We start from the raw sequence: 23486 nt of genomic DNA, 5'->3' as shown, positions 1-23486 counted from the left end.
TCTGAACAAATGAATGTCATCGTGATTTGCTGTACAAAGGCTGCTCTTTGACTTAATACAACTTTCATTTGAAAGTGTTAGGAATTGGAAACCTTTCATTTCGTAGTAAAATATCGACAAGTGTCCCACCAAGATATCAAAGTCTCCTCTACCACTACACAGCCATGGCGAATTCAATAATTCTACCAAGCATTTGCGAGGTTTAGGAAACTGAAGACGGGGCGGAATTGAGCTCGGTAGATTAGGTGGGAGATTGAATGAGGAGAGCTCGTGGAGAGCCGGGTGGCCGAGGTACGCAGGATCCATAGATAAAGGAGCGGAGATCGGTTTCGTCCCTGACCCTGAGATGCCGTTAATTGATACACCGTGAACTTGGTATTAGAACCCACCTACAGCATCGGATACGAATAACTATCTTTGCAGGATGTCTGTGTGTGCGTCTATTGCTTACGGTTGCGTAGTTAAGGGAAATTCTGACAACAGCCGTCGCAACTGTAGTTTGAATAGTAAGTTCTTCCGGGTCAATAAGTTGGGGAAAAGCCATTCTTCATACAAGATCATCATTACGGTGAATTCTGCAGGTGCTGTTGATTATCGATAGCTTCACCCCCGCAACGAAGGTATTCCAGGACAATCTCTCTGATTTAAATTTTTTTGTAACATGTTATGGTTGAACAAAAACTAAGCGACATATATTTTTTTTTATCTGCCATTAAACACTTTGAAGGGGTGAAACCATTCTCCGAAGTAAGGCAGGTCGAAGGGTAATTTGGCGGTCTTACCCACAAGAACATAATATTTTTTAACCAATTCAATTGGATAATTTTTTTCATAACGAGAAATTAAACATGTAATTTTCTCAATTTAAAACAAAAAACTGCCAAATCGTTACTTGACATGTCTTGCTTTGGAGGGTGGTTTAACACCCTTAAAGTGTTTGATGGCAAATGTAAAAAATATGTGTCACCTACTTTTTAGTCTACTATAATATGTTGCAAAAGAAATCAAATCGGAGAGATCGACCTGCGATATCTTGCTTGTCAGTATGACGTATAATATTCAATTTCTAGGTCTATTTCAAATTGTCTGTTTTACGTCATCGAATTTTTTTTTAAAGAAGTAAGATTTTAGGTATCGTCAAAATTACACGTCTTTCTAAATTTTTATTGGTCTTGATAATTTTGAAGATATAAGATCACATTCGGTTCTGCAGTTAAAGATCCTTGTAGTTTTTGAAAAACAAATTTTCAACAAAATCGCATAGCGTTATAATTTTTTTTATGCTTCTGCGCCACGCATGATGGGTTATGTAATTTTAAGTTCATTAAATTTTTATAGTGTAATTTATAATCAATGATCTAAATCAAGTACGTAAACCTTTCAGTGGAAATTATTTTTCCACAGCGACTATCTGATCTGTTGTAAAAAGATCATATGTAATTGTAAGTATACCTTACATCTTTACTTTCAAACTTCAATATCAATGAAGTACTTCTTCATTTTATGCCAAGTTGAGGGACATCGCTTCCGTTTAAATTCACAAATAAAATCCATATCATCACTCATGTAGTCATTATATCCAACAACTTGTACGTTCAGGATGAGGATACGATAGTTCAGAAAACTGTAGGTAATTGTTCAGCAATTGACGCTGTAATCTCCATTCTTGTTATTAGAGTAGTTACAGCAGCAAATTTTTCCACAACAACGAATAATTGTACATGTTATTCCAAGAAACAGTACGAAGCTGTATTCATTGCCTTGGAATAAAAAACTTCCATTAACCATTTTGAACCATTTACAAAATGCTTCGTAATACTTGTATAATGATAGATCAATCACAGAAATATTTCGATTGTGTGTGAAAATTATGAAATGCATCCGAAGGCTATGTTTTCGAAACCCGGAATAAATTTGTTTTCATTTCTCTTTTTCACCTTTTTTCTAATTAAAGTTCAAACGAATCAGTTGTCTTTTGTAATAAAAATAATCGCCTGGAATTGACAATTCGTCGAATCAAACCAGGCCGAAGTTTGTAACGTTAACGTCGCGAAACATCAAGGAAAAATCATTACTGTGCAATTTGAGAATGACTTTCAAGGACTAGGCTTTTTAAAATATGCCTATATTTTCTTTATCATGATTTACAATTCTAAAAGTGCAAAGCAACGGTTTTTCCTAAACATGCGTTGTTACAGTAACGCTACTAATTTCAACCTAATAGTAGTTTCAGAGAGAACGATTGTGGAAGGCATAATTACCGCATTCAACGTCGCAGGGAACACACATTGTTGCATGAATTCATGTTTACCCACGATTGTTTAAAAAAGAAAAAAAAAAAAGGAATCGTAAAATCCAAGCAACTCAAAAGTAATCGGCAAATGAAATGAGAAAATTACTGTTACGTATTTCGAATGATTCAGAGATGACGCCGACGATCCATCAATTAATTACAGTAACACAGAGAACGGTTCTCGTTTATTCAGAAAGCATCTGGCGCTCTGGCTGCGAGTATAGCAAGCATAAAAATCCACTAACAAACATCCTCACACGCGTGTATTGTTATCTCAAGAGGCTGTCTAGCACTTTGAATATGTCTCACATGAGTTACAGCTGATATCACGTGTTTATGAATAGTAAATAATAACAACGACATTAATCGGTTGATAAAATACATCCCAATATATGGAAATCGCATGCTTTATGCCTCCTCGCTTGGCCAAAGATGTTATTACGAATGGTTATATTATTGCTGATTTCTACTCGGTATTTTTTGGTAAAAACAACGTCACGATCGGAGAAAAAATTGTTTGTTTCAACTTGTCAGAACCTTTTATCACGTGCTCTCGTATGTATCTCGAGCATTCTATGTGGAATCGTACCATTTTAACCCCACTATCTCAGATTTGAGCCGTCATTTTTATTTTTTTTTTTTTTACTGGCCTTGCGCTTCTGAGAAGAACTTTTGACTATTGAAAGGATTCGTTGCAAAATTATTTTTGTACTGTAGCGTATTTTCGACCTTTTTCCTGTTAGTAACCGCGGATGAGTTTTGGATAATTTAATTCTTGTATTCTCAATCACTGACGAACAATTTTCAAATGACAACATTTCAAATATTCGAAGTATTACTTGTGAATCAAGTATTATATCGTCAGTTAATGTTACAATCAATCTTCACCAGAATTTGAGTAACACTTAATTGAAGATCATTATTACTTACAGAGTCTCTAATGATTGTCAGATCGAAAATGTTTAGCAAGAGCATAAAAAGATTCTTCCGAGTAAGAATTGGAATTCAAAAGACGTCGAGCTGATTTTAATCCTGATATGTGACTCCTCTGAACCAGAATACCGATTCTTGATAAAACATGTGTTATGGACAAAAGCGAGTCAACAAACAGAACAGGTGGTCGTGACCGACGAAAACTCAGGTTTCTTGTTCGGCCTGACCTTGTTGAATGCAAACAAACGGCAAAGCATTCGAATCCAGCTGGTTTTCTCATAATGTAAACTGTAATATGCTTTGCACATAAGGTAGTTCCCACTGAATAAACAGTATCTTATGTTAGAAATACAAGTATTATTATTTTAATTACTCTGTTTTGCCACATTGCCAGCAGCATGGTGTACTTTTTTGGTGGGGGCAGCTGAGCTTGAAAGGTACACTGTGCAAAACGTGATGTCATGTAAATATGTGCTGCACTGACGTCGATTAAAGTTTGTGTTTCATTGTAAACATGGTCCCTTACTACTTAAGGAAAAGTACAGTTTTTTAAATCGCTCGGTCATCGATATTCAAAAGTATTAAGATAACACAGACTGTTGTAGATCAGAGTTTGGATTTGGCCTATAAAAAAATTCTACAATACATTCTACAAAACTGTTTTCGTTTGAAGAAAATCAGCGAGAACAATCAAAATTCGATAAAAAACCAAAAAAAAAAAAAACACTTCACCTTGACAAATAGACGGCTTGAGCACAAAACTGACATTAAATAGTAATTCCAAAGATAATATCGTCGACATGCAGTCGGAACTTTAATTGAATTACATTTATTGTTAGAGCTTCGATTGAATTCCGTAGCACATTTCATTTCCAAATTGTCGCCGTAAAACAAAAAAGTACAAGAAAAGAAGAAGTAGATGATTGTTCGAAAAAGTACGAAACTTATAATTTAATACAAGTGTAATTCTTTCAAGGATAATTTTTATCGTTAGTCCGCACAACAACAAGTATTTTTTACAGTCAATCCAAAGTAACGATTGATTGTGCTGCAATTATAAAGCCCGTAAGAACGTCGGTATCTTTGTACTAAGAAATCCCCGAAGTCGTCTACCTCTCGTGATAAATAATAAATTTCCAGTTCAAATGTTTAATCCTCAACGGAAATTAGGACAGTGTTCCAAAAGTCAAGGCTTTTGGTTTATCAGAGCCGGACAGACGATTCCGGATGGAAAAATTAATATCTAAAATGGTTAGACTTTGTATACATAAGCAACAAGAGTAAATAAGAAATTATGCGAGTCTCACACCCGGAGGCATAATCCTCATCTGGAACGAGGGTCACGGTGGTGAAATGTCAAGGTGCCTTAGGTCACCGACTATGGCTAGATAAGTTCAAAGCGCCCAAGTTTGATGGGCGAAAAGTTTACGGAAGTTGAGTTAGGCTAAGTCGGACTGAAATCTGGTTTAGAACTCGGCTTTTACATTACGCATCGAAAGTCGAGGGAAAAACTTTTATTGTAAAATGAATTCATACGGAGCTTCCTCTGACCTACGCACGTCGCTACGTGCATGCAAAATCAAATTATGGTAGATGCGAACATCTTAAAATGACTCTTGAAGAGTTTCATCGAATAGAAATTACTTATTCGCATGGTTATAGCAGCATTGTTCAAATTTCTTGTTTCATATTCACTCTCAAGTTAGTTCTTTGTACGACTGGCGTAAAATTGTATATAATCAGGTTCAAAGTGTGTTTAATTTCTTAATAGGTCATACTAAACTTTGCTAAAAGGCTCAATGGTTTGAAGAAAATGAAAAAACATCCGTTATCAAATCTTGGTATCGACGCTTCTTCACCCTAATTATTGTTTAAGTTTGAACCACGGCAACGTTTGATAAAGTGCACACGGCTAAGTTATCGTGCCGCGTGACTTCTGATCTCACATTGAATATATTGCGTGCAAAACATGATGCGGTTGTTATCATAATTATCGAAAAATAACGATACTCCAGTCTAAACAGTATGTGAGAATGACTTGCGTCATGGCCTGATTATTCACACTCGCGAAGGCGGCATGTTTGCATTTAGGACTACGAAAATTCATCCAAGCTTAGCAAATTTCTCTATCCAATTATTGAAATTCAATCGATTTCTGAGAAGAGTTCGATTTGAGTGGAAAATTTACAGACGTAAATTGAAAGAGAAGGCTAAACTGACTAACACTCATCGTTAGTTCAAATAAAGGAAAAAATCTATTGACTCCACCAAACATGGCAAGTGAAATGTGTGTTCAGTTTGAGCACATAAATATTTTTTTTCCGTCTGTTTTTTATCATTTCTCATCAGTGGTTTCACCCGTTTGGTTTAATTAACACGTGCAACACGTAAGAAGACCATCCGGTTGTTCAAGGATGAATTAATTCGTAACCACTCTTCAGCCATGTTCCTTCCTTAAAAACCGACATGCATTTGTGCCATTATCTTTGTCACGTACAATCACACATCTACATTGTTTATCAAGTTTCATATTAGTCTCAAAATCTGAGAGTCGACTCTTTTCGGCCTCGCTTGCTTTTTCTTATAAGTATCGTGATATAAGGAACCTCTCATACATCGATTCCAAAAGCATTACTTAGGATTATACTATTTTTACTGAATATGTCGAACGATTCCTTGCAAGGTAGGGTAAATTATTTATAGTCGAAACAAAACTCCGGTTAAGGGGGTGCCCCGGTCGAATTCGATTTTGTCGTATGTATACCCAAATATCGAATTCCACGTATCTCGAACGTGAAAAAGGGCTTTACAATCTCATTCTATACACAATTCTGAACAAAAACACTCCGATGCATTTTGATTTAACGGCGAAATAAAGAAATGGCATGGATTATAAGAAATCGCAATAACAAATTCCGTAGAATTCATACCACATGTTTTGTTGAGAATTGTGTATAGAATGGGGTTGTTGAGCCCTTTTTCACGTTTGAAATACGTAGAGTTTGATATTTTAAGATATATACGTCAACGTTGAAATCGACCAGGTCATCCCCTTAACGTGAACCAATCTAGGAACAATTTTCCAGGTAAGCATTATTGGTTTCTGAAAATGACCTGCATGACAAACAATAAAATAATGATTTAAAATATTAGGTTTATATCATCGACATTGTACGGTTCGTATTATAGTTGGCATAGTAGTCGTGTACCAAATGTGGACCGCAAGTCATTTGACTTTTTCTTTACTATTTTTGCTACACGCTGAAGAATTATCCAAGTCGCATCGTTATTCGATTTCGTATTTTGTTAAGGCTGAGCTGAAAACGGCCTACCATTCGTGGTTAACGTCATTGGGAAATCGAAATAAAATGAAGTGTTTTTCCAGTCCTAGAATAACGTTCAAAACGAATTGTAGATGTATGTGCGGTACATATCGTAGACGATCATTTTGATGGAGAGTTGATTGAAAGTATTGAAAAAGTTGAGGACAAATTGAACCAAGAGTAGGGAGTAACATTAACCTTGGAGTTGAAGTGAGGCTGATGTGATAATGGCGATTGTACGAGGAAGGGGAATAAATTTAACTTTTAATTAAAGTTGAGAACCAGCGTGAACATAGTAGAGCGATGATCTTGGGGAGAGGGTAGATCCAAAGCAGGGAAAGAGCAGCTCAGGGTACTGCGAATATTTTTGATTGTTGGCGTCTTTCGTTGCGCCCTCACGTTCGATGCCTTTTCCCGCCAATTCGCGTTCTCTGCCGTAAGATCACTGCAGGCGAATGGATCACTGGCAGTGTCATTTTTCACAGACGAGAACAAAATAGTGAAAGCATAAAACAGTAAAGGAGTACTGTTACAGGCCACAGTCTTGTTGGAACTAACAAAGGAACAACGCGCCCGGAAATCCGAGTTACATAACCTGCGGACAAAAAAAAACAATAGAACCGTAAACTCAACGTTGAGGTAGAAATAACTCATCGCGTTTTTGATACCAACATCCTTATATTCAATTTAAAAGAATTTGAGCAAACTTATTGAACATGAAAAGAAGCTGGACATCAAAGTACCTGTAACGGTCATTTTCATCTCAAATAATAAGGCCTTCCCACAACTATATTAAATACCTCGAGCCTGAAACCACACTGCGGGCCTAGATGACTCAGGTAAGATTTTGGATTGAAATCTTTGAATTTAAAATAAGAGATTGCGATTTGTGTCACCATCTGTTCAGTGATACAGAGTCATATTTTTTTCAGTTCTTCAACTCTGTTTGTTTCAAATTTTTGTGAATACACGTACTTTACTACCTTATTTTATTTTTAAGGATTGAAACAATTTCCCTAATTTTGATTTCGCCTGAAAACTTCGACAGTTCCGTTGTGGTAACTGTTCAAAGTTGGCTGAGATCAGGCTTTTCTCCCGATGCCGCCATGAGGCGTACTTGAAGGATCAGCTGAGCACTATCATCGATCTTAAGTGTTCAAAATTGAAACCTTTCACCAGCACTTGAGCTGAGGAGCTGATCCGGTATCCAAGGGCTACATTTTCATTGTAATTTATCGACTATTCAAGCTCCACCCAACTCCAGACTTTCGTCCTTTCTGATATGGCTTCGAGATTGTTTGTGCTGGCTCGTTGAAATTTCTTGTACTTCGGAATTCGGTAAGTTATGTGTAACTGATTTTTGGTCGAGTATATAGCCACCAGATTTCGTAAAACGTTATCTTTATTTGAGAAGCTGATCAACACGCCATCGTGAAACAATCGTTTTACCCTAACTATATCAATAGTAACGACATTTATATTCCATAAGTCGAAATTCATATGACAAATACAGCCATCGAAGTAACCATCGTATAGCTCGTGAGCTCTTAGGGTCAATGAAGTTGATAAATGCACCCTCTAAATAAATGAGTAAATTTTACGACGTAGAAACGAAGTTGATGAGTAAATACTGTGACTTTTAGCCCTCTAAGGCAAGCGCAACAAAAATTCTGTTGCTTTATTGATTGACATACGTTACACCAATCTTGAAAACGATCGCTTCTTCTCTGCGGTTATTAAAACCGGTTAAACCTCATAAAAAGCAGAAAAGAAGCGAGGGGAGAGTTACGTGACCGATAGAACACCGTAGACTGTTCCTAATTATTCGGAATTAAAGTTGAAAACAGATTACGTCTGAGCACGTATGAGTTAGGGACAAATTTATTCGGGTTGATTGGACAAAGCCTGGGGAGCCTTCCACCGGTTAACCAGACACACAGAAAAAGGCAAACGCGCGCCATTCTACACGCCAAAAGCCAGTCTCAAACACGTTGGGGATTTTTCGTTCGTTCGCGATAAGAAACCGGACTCGGGCCTCCTACTTTTTATTCAGAAGCTAACAAGGGCTCAACGCGTACAAACTGACCTAGAGAGAAGGCTTATCCAATTGTTTGAAGCTAACCATACTTCTATCTCATGTTCAACCGAAGCGCAACAAACTTATGTGTAACTTCCAGTTTGGAACAGACACATTCCATTTACGGTATATCGCTTCAGGGGACGTCGTCGCCTCGGGTGTCTTCGCTCTATGACAGCTATCGTCCTAACGATCAGCTGCAAATGTTTCGGAACATTTTGACAGTTGATCAGTAACCAGCAAGTCCTGAGAATGTGCATTCTCAAGTTGTTCTCTTGCGAACAGTAGGCAGCCGGTGTTCGCAGAGGGTAAACTGTTCAAACTTTCCACCCATCGGTAATAAACGATAGGATTGCAATATTCTTATTTGACGTTTTCTCGATGAATTGATTCACTCGTACGATATCTAGATGCGTACAAATGCATTTAAAATTAATTGAAGCATATCCACCATAATTGGAAAAATTTGTAACTGTCATATTGTATTTTTTAGTGAAATAGAAAGATAAAAAAACAAATATAAATTTGAATGACACACAAATTACAGTTGATATCAGTAACTATTTCTAAATGAATACAAAATGCAATTAGTGGTGCCCAACACTCATATCGGCACATAATTCTTTTGTAGCTCGTTACTAACGAATCGAGTAATGGGCGTGCATGTGTCTAACTTTACATCAAGGCTTTCACTTCTCAGAAAATCACTTCGCTTCAAAGTGCGCGGTCTCATTCGTGTGATAAAACCATCACGCTGTTTCTAGACCTCGTCATCGAAGGCCCCGAGGTGAATGCAAAATCCACACGTCTAATTACATTCTGGGTTTTTTTACACTGAGAGAAAGAATTCGTTGAATCGATAAGACATGCGTGATCGTTGATGTACATATTTCATCATTGCATCGTTGTTTCGATTCTTGGAAAAATTGCTGTTAAATTAAAATATCGCGTTTCTTCGACCGAGGAAAAAAATTATTCCGTTTCGTCACAGAAATTATTGAGAATTTAAAAATGATATTGTAATTTTTTTTGTGAATGATCATTGAAACTTTATTATTATTGTTACAATATCCAGGTGTTTATGACGCATAACGATCAGATGTAACAATATTTAATCACGTGATAAGTAATTCAAAAACTCACGCGTGAGATAAATATTTTTTACGTACAGATACAAACTTGTATTGCATTAAACCGATTAGAAGTTCTGTGTAGTTCGTGAATGTTGTATATAGGTTATTGATAGCCATATCTACTATGTAGTTGATAAAATATTTTCTAATTTAGTGTAATGACGAATTAAGAGTGGTGAGCAAATCTTCCCAATTTTCCTCGTTATTGGTTCCCAAGAAATAGACTCATTTAAAATCGATTTCGTTATCATTGTACAATCCTCAGCGAGCTTTAAACAGCTTGAATAATTCGTTGAATAACAATCACGAGTAATGCTAAGTTTCTCAATTGGCATACGTAAAATTACGGAAACTGAAGTGAAAACTGCAAATTTTTGTGGCAAAGCTTATCCGATTCGGAATCGACAGAGGTCCAGGCCGTTCGGTAGATATTTTTCATAACCAATCAGCGCACCTAAATCACCTTCACCTTTCACATTTTCAAAAAACTCTATAACCCTCCTTAAATCAACTGCCGGAAGGTCTGCAGTCTCAATAAATTTTTCGAATCAACAAAAACTATCCAACTTCCTGATTAGACATTTTTTACCGTATAACCACCAAAACTATTTAACAAACCCAACTACGTGAAAAGCGAAAAAACATTTGGCTTCCACAACAATGTCGAGAAACATAAACTACTTATCACGAGGATTTCAACCTGCTTCAAAACAAAGTAAAAATCAAAGATAGCCATCAAAACGCAAAACGAAGAGATATGTACGATTTCATTGGCGCTGATAAAACGATATGAGAAACAACTAGTGTAGTTGTAAATGTCGAGGAATAAAACATGTGAATTTTGGATAGAGTGCCACGTGAATAATCGTTTGAGTTTACGCAAATATTATCAACTCATTCGACCTCATCCGACAGGAATTAACTTGTTACGTAAAATAGAGACGATGGAAATCACTATGGTGATGAAAACAGGATCCGATTAGTCATGTATGAATACATTAAGTTCGTTCAGTTCTCTATGCATACAATCAGGTTTAGTGATTACGTTGTGTAACTTCCTATCCGAAGATCGCTTTCTAAAAATTAATAACTAACGGGTCGTGATCCATACAAGTCAAGGCTCAAAATGTGACAGCGGCTGCTTTGATTAATTACACTTATAGAAATTATAAATACCTTACTACAGCTATACACACATCTATAATTATACTTGTATAACGAATACGTTGTTGATTAACTTTTTTTTCTTTAAATTCAATTTTTTTTTTTTTTTTCTTTCTGTTACGAATTCGCTTAGTATGTACTTTGTTTGCCGGACATGGATCTCGCTTGAAAATATGCTTACGCAGGGCTCATTTCAGCGCCTGTATATCATTACGAAATATTAATATACACAGGTACGTTCCATTTAGTATTTCGTATGAAGTTACGGAGAGAAAAAAATTTTCCACGCAGCTGATGTTTAGTCAACTGACAACGAATCGAATATGTTAAATGAATACGGTGAAACACCTGTTCGAAATTCGAAACAACTTTACCTGATTGGCAATGTAAATTGACACGATTGTTCAATAAAACTGAGAAGTAGCTAAAGCAAATTATTTTTCTGACACGTGATTGCGTTTTTCGTTTGTTTGTCAGGCGCAATTTTTTTATTTATTTTTTTTTTTTCAACCACGAAACGTCAATCAACTATTATATTTACCTGAAATAGTGATATTTTAAAGAAATGATGTGCATTGGTCTGTCTTCAAAGGAGGAAACGTGTCAAATATTTTCGGCGTAAAAATAAATCAAATTGCATCGGATTGCTTGTTGTGCATGTTATTATTTCAAATAGTTGTTTCAGAACTCGCGAAAGAATTGGGTGGTTAACCCAATATAGACACATCGCGTCGTCTGGATTTCCTGTAAGGGTTATTCCGGATTCAGTGAGAAGACTCCCTCCGGCGTTTGGCTGCACGCAACCGGTGGTCGTCAATCGAAACGTGAAATTTATTGCCGCGAGAGTAATTAATTTAACCGGGGATTCCCTGGTAGCGATCGCAATTATCTTCGCCCTGCAGCGTGCGTGAGATGAATTCTGTATAACAGCCTAGAACATGAAGGTACAGCCATTTTGAGATGATTTTAGCGCGGTTATAATTTTGTAAACGGTTCGTTAATTTTTTTACGCTTTCAATAACTGAAGAGCAGCCAATTAGTTGCTTGAAAACAAATTGGCATCACTGTAGTTTTTATTATTATTAGGTGAATAATTACAATATCTAGCTCGGAAAATTGTTCGATACATTTTATGGCTAACGTTTCGTGCTGCGTAACCGGCAATCAGTCTCTGTACTGAAGTTTATACAATAATACAGGTACACATTATAATACATCATAAACGCGCTAATATTATTGTTGAAATAATTGTTTCCTGAAACAATGATATCCTAAGCCACCAGCGTAGAAACAATGCTGCAAATTGACAGCATAAATTAACTCCGCATTCAATGTTCTGGTTCAAAAGCATTGGACGCATGCACATTTCTTATTTTTTTTCCATTTTCGATAAAACCGGGATCATAAAAAAACATTGCAGTGATATTTCATGAATGTTATTTTGTAAAAATGGGCTTTTTGCGAAGGGTTTGAAAAATCAACCAACAGCTTCAATCCTCACGCAGATTTTTCTTCTCTTATTTTCTAGTATCCCGACTATTTTTTATCGTCAATTTGTGTGGCACGAAAAAAATTCAAGTCTTTACCGCTCGCTTGGATCAGGCATCGATAATCAGATTAGACTGCCGTTTGAGAATTTTTTTTTTTCCTCATATACCGAATCTCAGATTCTAATTGTGTTTTCCAATTTTAGTCTCGACAGAATGATGCTGCCGAGTGTCAGCTGTTTGGCATGCATTCGAACGATGTTGCATATGGAACTCGATCCTTGTTTTATCGTCAATATTTAACTGTGAGAATCCTGAAATTGGGAAGAATGCACGGCTTAAGTAATTCAACTACTCCGTGATAATGCATCGAATGATTCATGTTTATGAAAAGTAAATTTCCGACAAAGAATAAATTACACTGCGAATTACATGCGAGAATAACTAGCTGTCTTGTTACGCGTGCGTGTGTGTGCGTGTGTGTGTGTGTGTGTGTGTTGCGTTGTTGCAAAACTGAATTATCAGTTATCATCTATTTAAAGTCGAGTGTATGCTTTACAAAAAAAACTCATGTACACTTTTTTATAAGACCGGCAGTTACGCTGTAATATTCAAAAAAGGTCAAATTATAAGTAACTTAACTATTGACAAGCTGTAACTTTGACACAATTAGTTGTAAGAAATTTTGACAAAAGAGCTTTTTGGTATAAATTCTCTCTTGAGTTCGAATTTGAATAATTGTAATTGATTCTTTTGCACGATCGAGAATAGTTCCAAAATAATTTGCCATTGTAAGTAAATATACGAAAAAATTATATTCGTGCAGGTTTTACCCCGTAAATGTATAATCGGAGTTTCGAATCGATTTCAACTCTAAATCGTGACTTTTGCTGTCAATTATATTCAGTCACGGATCATTGTCTGGATCTAGGTTGAATAAATTGGTTTCCAATATTGGCTGGGAGTGTTTTTACGTAGGCTATAAAATCTCGACTTTTTAAAAATTTCTATTTATTTATTTGGTTTTATTTTTTTTATTTTCAACCTTCATTTTATAATCTAGTATTATATCGACATTGCCGGTGCGCACAGCGATCGTAAAATTAATCTCCTCTACCTACTCGAATCATTGAACTGCGAAGCAGGCTGAACTACAAGCCGTGGCTTTTTTTCCCCGAGAAGCGCAAATACAAACCGGGTGGTTGGTATAAAATATAACACACTGCGCAAACTTTTGAACCATGTGTTGATTTCCCGGTTGGTTATTCAATTATTCATCGAAATTTTGAATTAACAAGGGTTTTCCTGCGAATACTATAATAAACAGGAGGCCCTTTAGACACGCTCCGGAAGCGAAGGTTTCACACGTCCGTTAGCATTGCACGCCTCGTTCACCGGGAGTTGTAACAATCCGAGGGTACCTACATCCTTGTTTTATTTACATTAAATAACAAATACTCGGAAATGCAGCGAAGATTTATTTACTTGACGTTTTAACGCGGCGTTTCAACGATTCGGCACGTACGAACCACCCCGACGACGGGGGAGGATCAGGAAAAGGATTGAATTGAATCGAGAAACGACAGACGTGCGCCGGCAATCTGACAGTGGATCGTTCGATTTAATAATAATCGACTCATATCTCTTTGGAACACGCGCCTCGTTCATCTCTTTTGCGAAAATTATACTGCGCGTGTGTACAGGCACTTCCATTGGAGGTCGTACCAGGCTGTGTCGACTCGCTGCTGTGAGGAGAAGTAGGTACAGCTGACACGGGATTGGGGAAAAAAGAAAGAAGAGATTCTAAGACGCACTTGGACAATCAAAGAAACGCCGTTTGGAATGGCATATTGTGTATCAAGGAGGAAAACTCGAGACAAATACGCAAGGCGAAAAGACCGTTGCCACCTAATTACACACGATTCTTCGTACAGCAAGAGTATGTTTGGCGTGTTTTAACGGACTGCCAAATTGAGGTTAAGGTTACGGAGTATCAGACTTCTTCGCGACAGCGCATGCGCGCGGTACAAATGAAACCACTTGCAACTCCTAGGACTGAAAAGTGCGTTTTCAGTACTCCGCGCATGCGCATTCGCAGACTGACGTGACTGTCGTTAGAAACGGGTACTTTGTGTACGGAAAACATGCATGAAAAACCGTGTGAAACATCCTCGCGTTCTGTAAAGTACTTTTCTTCGTGGTATGGCAAGATATGCAATCTTTCGGTCTGATTTGTGGAAGGCTTGTTTACTTTTGCGTACGATTATTGAGGAATTTAAAGTGAAATATGTACGCAGTTAAATTTGATGGTATTAAAACCAACGATTGTATTTTTTCACTTGCAAAATTTTAGATCAAGTCACTGATGAAATGTGGCAAAAGAAACTATACTGATATTCTGATTGTAAAATACAATAAACAATGTAACAAAGACGCGCTAATTGCTGAGATCATTTGAAGTTATGCGAAAACAGTTAGGATCAGTTGCAACCTTTTACGAAACCATACAGATTCGTGACATCACGTGAATTTACTTACAGTGACAGAATATCGATCCAGTGCAACCTCTCAATGGAGCCTTTCACGGGCATTTCTCAGAACCTCGATTTCCCAATTCTGACTACAAACGCTCATTGTCGAGAATTAGTCCTCGAACTTATTAATAGTACCGCACAAAAAAGTGCAACTTTCGTACCTTTGTGTTTCATTTACGTATACTTGGGGACAATAAATCTGAGACGGCTAATTTTTTACACTAGACAGTTATGTTGGCAACACAGAGAAACTTACAGCGCCACAATCGGCCGAGCGCGAAACAAACTCAATCTCAATAAACAATATATATATATACTTCTCGCAAAAATTAAGGGAACAGCAAAATTTTCGCAACTTTTTGGTGATTTTCAACAGGCTGTATTTCAGTGAAAAATGGTCGTGCAAGAAATAAAAAAACAAAGCTTTTGAAGCTTGAAGACTCTAGTTTTTGAATTTTTTGGTTAAAAATTTTTCGAAGCACTATTAGCTATGCAATCCTTGGATAAAGCACGAAGAAAAAATTTTCAAAATTTTTTACATTTTTTTTTTCGCTCTACGGGCATGGAAAAATTTTTCCGAGCTAAACCAATACATAGGTCGCATAGCCTGTTTATTCAGCTTTAAGATGCTTTTTTTTAAACCTCGATACGACCATTTGTCTTCGAGATATCGAATTTTGAATGCCAAAGGATCCTTTTTCACTCAACTGCCGATATCTCTGGAACTACTGGTCGCACAGCGAGCCGAAGGGCAGTTTCTTTTTCTGCAGAAAATTTCCTACAAAAATCTGTCAAGGTTGATGTCAATAAAAATTTTTTTCCACCTGTAGCGTTGACGTGAAAAAAGAGCAAAAAAATGCCATTTTGCCTTTTTTTGGATAATCGACTGTATCTTCGTCAATATTGGGGGGAAAGCTCAGGTTAGAAGAAAATTTTACAGCCTAATGTACCCCAAAGGTCACTCTAAATCGGTAGATCGATCGGTTCAGCGGTTTTCCTGGACCGATTGATTGAAATTTTGACAAAATTAAGAGAACAAGGTTCCTTAAGAAACAAAAACCTAGTTATATATATATGTATATTGGGTATAGAATTTTCATTATAGAATTTGTTTAAACGAATAATACTGGATTGCAAAAAAAGATTCTATTCACCTATTTATTATTATGTGCAACTATAATAGATTTGACGCTCTTGACTCGAAATATAGTGATGAAAAGGATGTACCACGTATACTTTTCATGAATGTTTTTTTATCAATAAAACGCTATTTTTGCTAACAAATTATAACCAAACACTAAAGATACCAAAAATCTTTATAAAAAAGTTATACAGTCAAAAAGCTTGAACATTTAAATTGTCATAAAATCTATTATTATATCTACTAGTATAATTCTAGTTATTTTGTAGTTTTCTTTCTTTTCGTACTGCGTCATATGAAGTCGAAACAAAAACTGTGCAGGGGCGTTGATTGGTGTAAAAAGAACGTTAGGCGATATCTTTCTTTCTTTTTTTATCAGTTCGAACTGGTTTCGTCTGTACAGATACTATTTGAATAGATTAAAGTAGTGTAAACACAAAAACAAAACACAACAAACTCTGAATTTTGAACAATAAAAGAAAAAATCGTATCATGAAATATATACGTAACAAAAAAAAAAAAAAAAAAATGGAAATCAGATATAGATTCGGCGCATTAAAACCTTCGTATCTATACTATTTTACTTGAAGGAGGATTTCGTTGCAGATCTGTACAATTAGACATATTCGCAGATGAAGTCACTCTAGGTACAATTTGTTATTCTTTTATTTCAAGATACATGACACCTATTATAAGACCTGTCAAACAAGTGAAACCTTAGAAAAAATATGTTTTTTATAATAAGATAATGAATTGAAGAGACATCGGCATAGACATAAAAAAACTATTCAACCGAATGACTTGAAATTTGGATATGTTGTTCACAACATATATGGCTATCGTCGGAACTGGAATCATAATTTTATTTAAATAATTTCGTATTGTTTACACTAAAAAACTAGTGAAAAAAACCCGATTTTACGAACTTTTTTTTTCAACGCCCGCCATTTTGTCATTTTTCAATTTTTTCGATTTGTTCTAGTTCCGACCATAACTGCACTCTTTCTGATTAAGAATGTCTTTGAATTTTTTGTTTCTGATGAGTAGAAGTCTCGAAATCACCTCCGCAGTCCGGATCCGATTTTTCGAGAGGGTCATCTTTAGCGGCATTTTTATAATAATGAATATTGTTTTTAAAAGGAAAAAAAAATTTTTTTGTATGATTAATAAACGTAGTAATAAGCTCGAAAAGTTAGAACATCGTTTTTTTATTTTTAATAGCAGAAAAAAAATCGTGAAAATAGGTGTCATTTTCGTGCGCTAGACCACCGGGTCCCCTTAATGATTAATTGAGTTACGAGCTTTCCAACGACGGAACAGATTGTTTCGTACTTCGTGTCGCACTATGGTATTGGTTAGTGTCTAAGGGACTTAGACTTAGTGCGCGGAACGTTCAGCCATTGAAATCGAACAATTATTGCATGGTTTGATGGCCCAGTAAAAAGTGAACGATGTCGTAAGTATTTTATATCCTTGCAGTACTGCGATGGCGTCGTTAAATGTCATGGATTCGTCTTGACGGATGCTCGAGTCGTCACTTGGTCTAATGGATTTAATGGGTCAGGCTGCTTGGGCTGCATTACGATGCTGCACACTTTTCATTTTCTGTGTAATATTGCACCGCATTAACGTGCCTCGCTGATTGTGGCGAGAAACGATTTATACCCTATTATTATCATCATCGTCTCGTTATTTTCTTTCCGCCATATTTCACGATATACGCACGTGTGCATCTGCAGCAAAAAATTCCGCGCATTCGGTTGCATCTCATACTTAGCATGTACGATTGCATGGCAATTGGAACAAATCGTGAATTTCAATAATAATAAATCTGAATAATACCCAACATTCGAGTGACGCAATAATTTTTTGTTTCGGTTCAATTAAATTGAATTAATGCCTTTAATAAGAATTAATTTTGCCAATGCGTTCAGTTCAAATTATTTTTCGCAGTGATTAATTCATATTTAAGTTCATATTCGATTATTTCAATTCAATTTTCACATTCCTTGTTATTTCAAATTAATCTATCCAATTCAAATTAATTTTTTTTTTCAATTCACTGTCAGCTCGTTTTTTGAATTCATACAATTTAAATTAATTTTTACACCAATTCAATACAATTTAAGTTCATATTCCATTATTTCAATTCACTTTTCATATTTCCGATTATTTCAAGTTAATCCATCCTATACAAATTAATTTTTCTCAACTTAACTTGACTTTTTGAATTAAATTCATTTTCATTTAATACAATTTAAATTGATTTCTACAGCATTCGTTCGAATTTAAGTTCAGATTCGATTATTTCAATTCAATTTTCATATGCGCTGTTTTTTCGAATTCAATTTATTCAATTCAAATCAATTTTTTTCAATTCAACTCAACTTATCCAATTCAAATAATTTGTACCCACTAATTATCACAGTTTATTAGAATTCAAGTTCATATTCAATCGTTTCAACTCAATTATAATATTTCCTGTTATTCAAATTAATTCATCCAATGCAAATTAATTTTGTCTCACGATAATCACATCACATCAGTTATTTCTTCGTTATTTCTCATCAATGCAGTTATTTTCCGCTCAATGTAAATTATTTTAGTTATTACTCGGTTGCTTTTCATTAATTCATTCAATTCTTAATAACTCAGGTGAATTAGAATGAATTCCCGAGTTATTGACACGTCAATTCAACGGCTTATTTTCCTCTTCCTCACATGTCTGCTCTGCAAAAATTATATTAAAGAACAAAAAAACAAAGAAACAAAAAGTATCATCACCTCGTCATACAACGAACCCGGCAATAACAATATTGACAAAAAATCTCACTAGAGTTGTGGTTGATGTTGTAAAGATACGTGGTATATTAAAAAAAGACGCTTAAAAATCGACCGTAATCATTTCTTAAATTTTCATCCATTCGAGCCTCTTTATGACTATGACTGCGTAAAAATTCAATTTGCAAATCAACCGGCAGTAGTAAATCTGACATGTAAATTTGTATTCACAAGTCGTTCTTCATCGCGTGTATTTATATTACTTGTGAAATACCTATACTACGTTGATATTTGCTAAGCCATTCGCATTTTGCATGAAAAATATTAATTTTTAAATTCTTGTAGTTTTTTGTCTCTCTCTTAGACGGACGTTAAGATTTACACCTTTTTATGTACATGTACAAAAAGATGATATTTGAACACCAAGTTATGTGACTTGCAAATCTGTCTTACGCTAGGTCTTAAATTCAGATTCAGTTTTACGCAAGTTTGACAAATAGTCTTTTCTCTGCTTGATAATAGTTGGAAATATATTACCGAAGTCTTTATTCCCCGAAAAGAAGTGGGAGAGAAAAGATTCATGCAAAAGAAAATGGAATCGTAAGTCTTACGCAGCTGGTTGTAGGTTTCGGAAATTTCCAGAGGGAGGCTCATGAATTACTTCTGCGAGACATGAGCCGTGGATGTAATTTCTATTCCTTGTTTGCACGAAATACGCGGTGAAGTGGATAGATAAAACAATTGAGTGACAATCGTGTTGTTTGCAAATAAATATTTGCCGCACTTCATCCGCCTCTTGGTTAATCTTTAAGCAACTATTTCCCTAGTTTATGCGTTCCTTGGTGCAATCCTTGTACTAGGCTAGATTAGCCTAGGTCACGTCAGAAGAAGAGACGAAGATTTTCCACGAGTAACGATTGCGAACGGCAAATGCGACACGTTCAGGTCGTCGACCGGCTTCGAACGACGTCGCGACGCCTTCGCGTTTGAAAGATGAGACGCTCGTCGCGATTACTTGCAGCTCTTCCTCGATCGATGATGTAAAATTTTTGCCAATTAATTTTCATCACTTTGCAAATAAAGTTGACTCGAAAACGGAAGAAAATATTGAAAATATTGAAGGGATGTTTTTTTCTTCACCTTGAATCATAGAATTAAGAAAACTGTTAAAAAATTCGATACGTATAAAATGTTTATGTCGACTATTTCTTCAGATGTGCTAATTTTTTTTTTTTTTTTGCCGTACGTTTTACACATTGGTATTTTTTAAATGAAACATGACAGGAAGTGGTGCTCCATCGGGTTTGAGAGTTACTTATTTACTCAAAAAATAAATAAAAATACAGTGCCAACCAAGTTCAGGAGCAAATACAGGCGAAGCTTCACGAGATATAATTAACAATTTTCATTTTCATTTTTAGTTTTACTATTCAAAGATCAAAAATTGATCGACAAAGGTTGATTGAATTCAATTCTTCATTTGTAAATCAAATGATCGAATTCAGTTAATTGTTTTTGCATGGGTTAAAACATTTCTGTGGTGAGATAAAAAATTTATAGTAACATTACTTTTAATAAATACGAATGACCACATTTTCTTTCATTGTTACTAGACGTTCGTCTCGTCGTTACTGAATTCAATACTGGATCCATGTACGTATAATAAATCGATTTCTAAAACTTAATCGTTTCGCCATATCATTCTCTAAATCATGCTTAGTCTTATAATTAAGCCGGATCTTTTTTTGTCTCCCAATATCGAAATATCCCGACAACTTGCGATTCAAGACTTTTCAAATCATTGATGACAATTGCGTCAAAACGATGCTATTACTTAATGTATTGAGTGACATTGTAAGGTGATTTGGTATAAGGAGCGTACTTTTTAAGATCCCAGAGTTAAATATTATTTTTCAAATTAAATGTGACTGGCAGAGGTTAAATTAAAACAAAACAAAAAAGAATCCTCTAAGAAAAATATGCGTATTGATAAACATGTTCTTGCTGTATGCATAAAGGTAAAGTATCGCAATCCTGCGATTTGGCTTGGAATATCGCATTTCTTTTTGTATAATTCATGTCGGTATAAACTTATATACATGTGTGTTGCAAATTTATCACGAGGCATTAGTTTTTAATTTTTCACTTCAAAATTCATACCATGGCTGAATAACGGTGAATATTTAGCATCAAATATCCTGAGGCAATTTTTTTGCGACATGAATTTCAAAACGTACAAGGACGTATGTTTTCCGAAATAACACATACCATACGACCCGAAGGTTTTTTTTGAGGGCTGTACAATTATTTATGTTACTTTACGGCAACACTGACGTTATGGAATACAGATAAACGAGAAGGAAATTCACGCGACTTGCGCAGCGAAGCGCCCCATAAAACTCTCGAGAATATCAGTAAATACCAAAAATTACACAAAATTCGAACACCATTGAATAAACATGACCGCAGCACTTTTCTCTGGAATGAAATCGAAGTGCTGATTTATTTAAGATGTGCATTACTTTCAAATTTTCTTAGCAATTTCACAATTATTCTTACAAATTTCGATTTTATTTTCGAATCTTTCGATTATTTCAAATTTTGCGATCAGCTGTGTGAAGAATTTATGGATTTGTCTTCGTTCATATGTATTTTGGAAAAGTTTGCGTGACTGATATGTGATAGACTGAAAAATCGTATAATACAGGCACATCAACATTGAATGCTTGATTGATGAGCTGAATTTAACTTTTCCGTAATCGTATATTGAGGTTGGAGAAAAGTGTTTCTATTTAACGCGATACGTATATCCAGGAACAAGAATGTATGTAATGACTTTCAGTTTCGTAACGATGGTTACAATGAACGATTTTCTAATCAGGCGTGGTATGAATATAATCTAGCACAGATGACTGACAGCGACTAAAACATGAAGCAATTCTGGTCTTAGTCAAGTCATCGCGTCGCTACGGCAGTAAATTTTACATTGTTATACACCGAGAGAAATTTTGACTTCAAACTTCCCCTCGACTATTTTCGTTTATCACCATAAGCGTAAAATAAAGGTCCGAGTAGAAAATGAAAATGAGTTTGGTAGCTAGAGCGTAACGAATAAATAAAACAAACGAAATTTCCACCCTGCAGATTTTCGATTCAACTTCACATTCGCAGGCAATTCCAGTCGCCACGTTTCTGTACATAGTTTTCAACCACGAAACGTTTCGCGTTCGTGTACCGGGAGCGGAAAATGATCAAGGGATATTGAATTACCGCGAATAGCACGTGGTCTGAAGAGCCTTGGCAATGAGAGGGATGGGCGTGCATGCAGGTTAACCGAGAAAAGGTTAGGTCCGATGAAATTGGCGTTGATTTTAGCGATATGGCAATTAACGGGGTGTCAAATGCGCCGCCGAGGCAAGACGCGAAACGTCAATGACGAACAAATCAATCCCTCGGAGGCAAACGTGCCGAACTGTGTTACGCCCGTAATTCCATTCAGACCAATTAAAGTCTCGTCGCGTGTGACGGAAGGGAGGACGAGAGAGAGAGAGAGAGAGAGACAGAGAGAAAGAGTGTGAAAAAGAGAAAGAGAGAGAGAGAGAGAGAGAGAATAATAGGATGGGAATTTTTGCTGGTGATAACTGCACTCTATTTTCCGATATTTCGCCTCTCTTTCATAATTTTTAAAAGTATATCATCAGTGAGGAATAATGTCAAACTGTTCGTCAAAGCGAAATTTACAAATTAATTAATAAACGTATTTTTTATTTTACAATATCCGTGAATGTAGAGTCTCGGTGTTTTACGTCGAAATGAAAAAATTGTCACTTACTTGACTCGTCAGAAGCTAACAATGTAATTGAAACGAGAAAAAATCATACATAATCAGGAGAAGCAAAAAAAAGAAAAAGCAAGTTTTTTTGCAAACCGTGATACTTACATCACATACATGAATTATCTCGAAAAATCGTGTGAATTTCTGTAATTGTAAATACATCAGGAAAGTTGAAAAACCGTTACGAACAGTCAAGCCACAAGAATAACAGAAGGCCGTTAATCTGTAACGGATACGAGGTTGTGAGCTGGCTGAATCCATCTCAAACCATGCAGGCCAGCGGAGGTCATATTCCATAATTGCTCGTAACTGAAGTATGTTTATCCTTGCCCAAAATAAGCGGACACGTATATTTTATTATTACCCAAATAAATTTTTCACGGCCGATGACGATTTTTTTAAGATTTTAAGATAAATGTCGACATTTCCGGAAAATAATCGCCAATCTTGCAATTTCTGAGCTTTTTTTAAAAAATCCTCGTTTCGGAATGCGTCTTACGATCCGTCGAATCAAGTATCAAAATCGGAAAACTTTAGAAAATTGCAAAAAGTATAGTGATTTGAATGAAAAAAATAAATTTCGTTTTTCTGAAAAAGCAGAATTTCGATTTTTCTAAAAATTTAGTATATGTTGGTAGGGAGCATACACTATATAGTGAATTATGAAGGGCAATATTGATTTATTATTATTTTTCGAGATACAGAGTTCTTTAATTATTTTCATTTGGAAGCCGTGCTTACATGGTTAGGTACGCTCTTGAACAGTACAAGGAACGAGAAGACCT

At 35.8% G+C, this 23486-nt stretch overlaps 1 protein-coding gene across 2 annotated transcripts in view; it reads right to left on the bottom strand.

Moving 5' to 3' along the window:
* LOC124188034 (sodium-coupled monocarboxylate transporter 1) overlaps positions 1–23486 on the bottom strand; it is a 78033-nt gene that overhangs the window by 18971 nt on the left and 35576 nt on the right. The gene's annotated exons all lie outside the window — the stretch shown is intronic.

Source organism: Neodiprion fabricii, chromosome 1 (genome assembly GCF_021155785.1).
Source record: "Neodiprion fabricii isolate iyNeoFabr1 chromosome 1, iyNeoFabr1.1, whole genome shotgun sequence".
NCBI lineage: Eukaryota > Metazoa > Arthropoda > Insecta > Hymenoptera > Diprionidae > Neodiprion > Neodiprion fabricii.
Note: the sequence above shows the minus strand (reverse complement) of the source record. Positions and strands in the feature narration are given on the sequence as shown.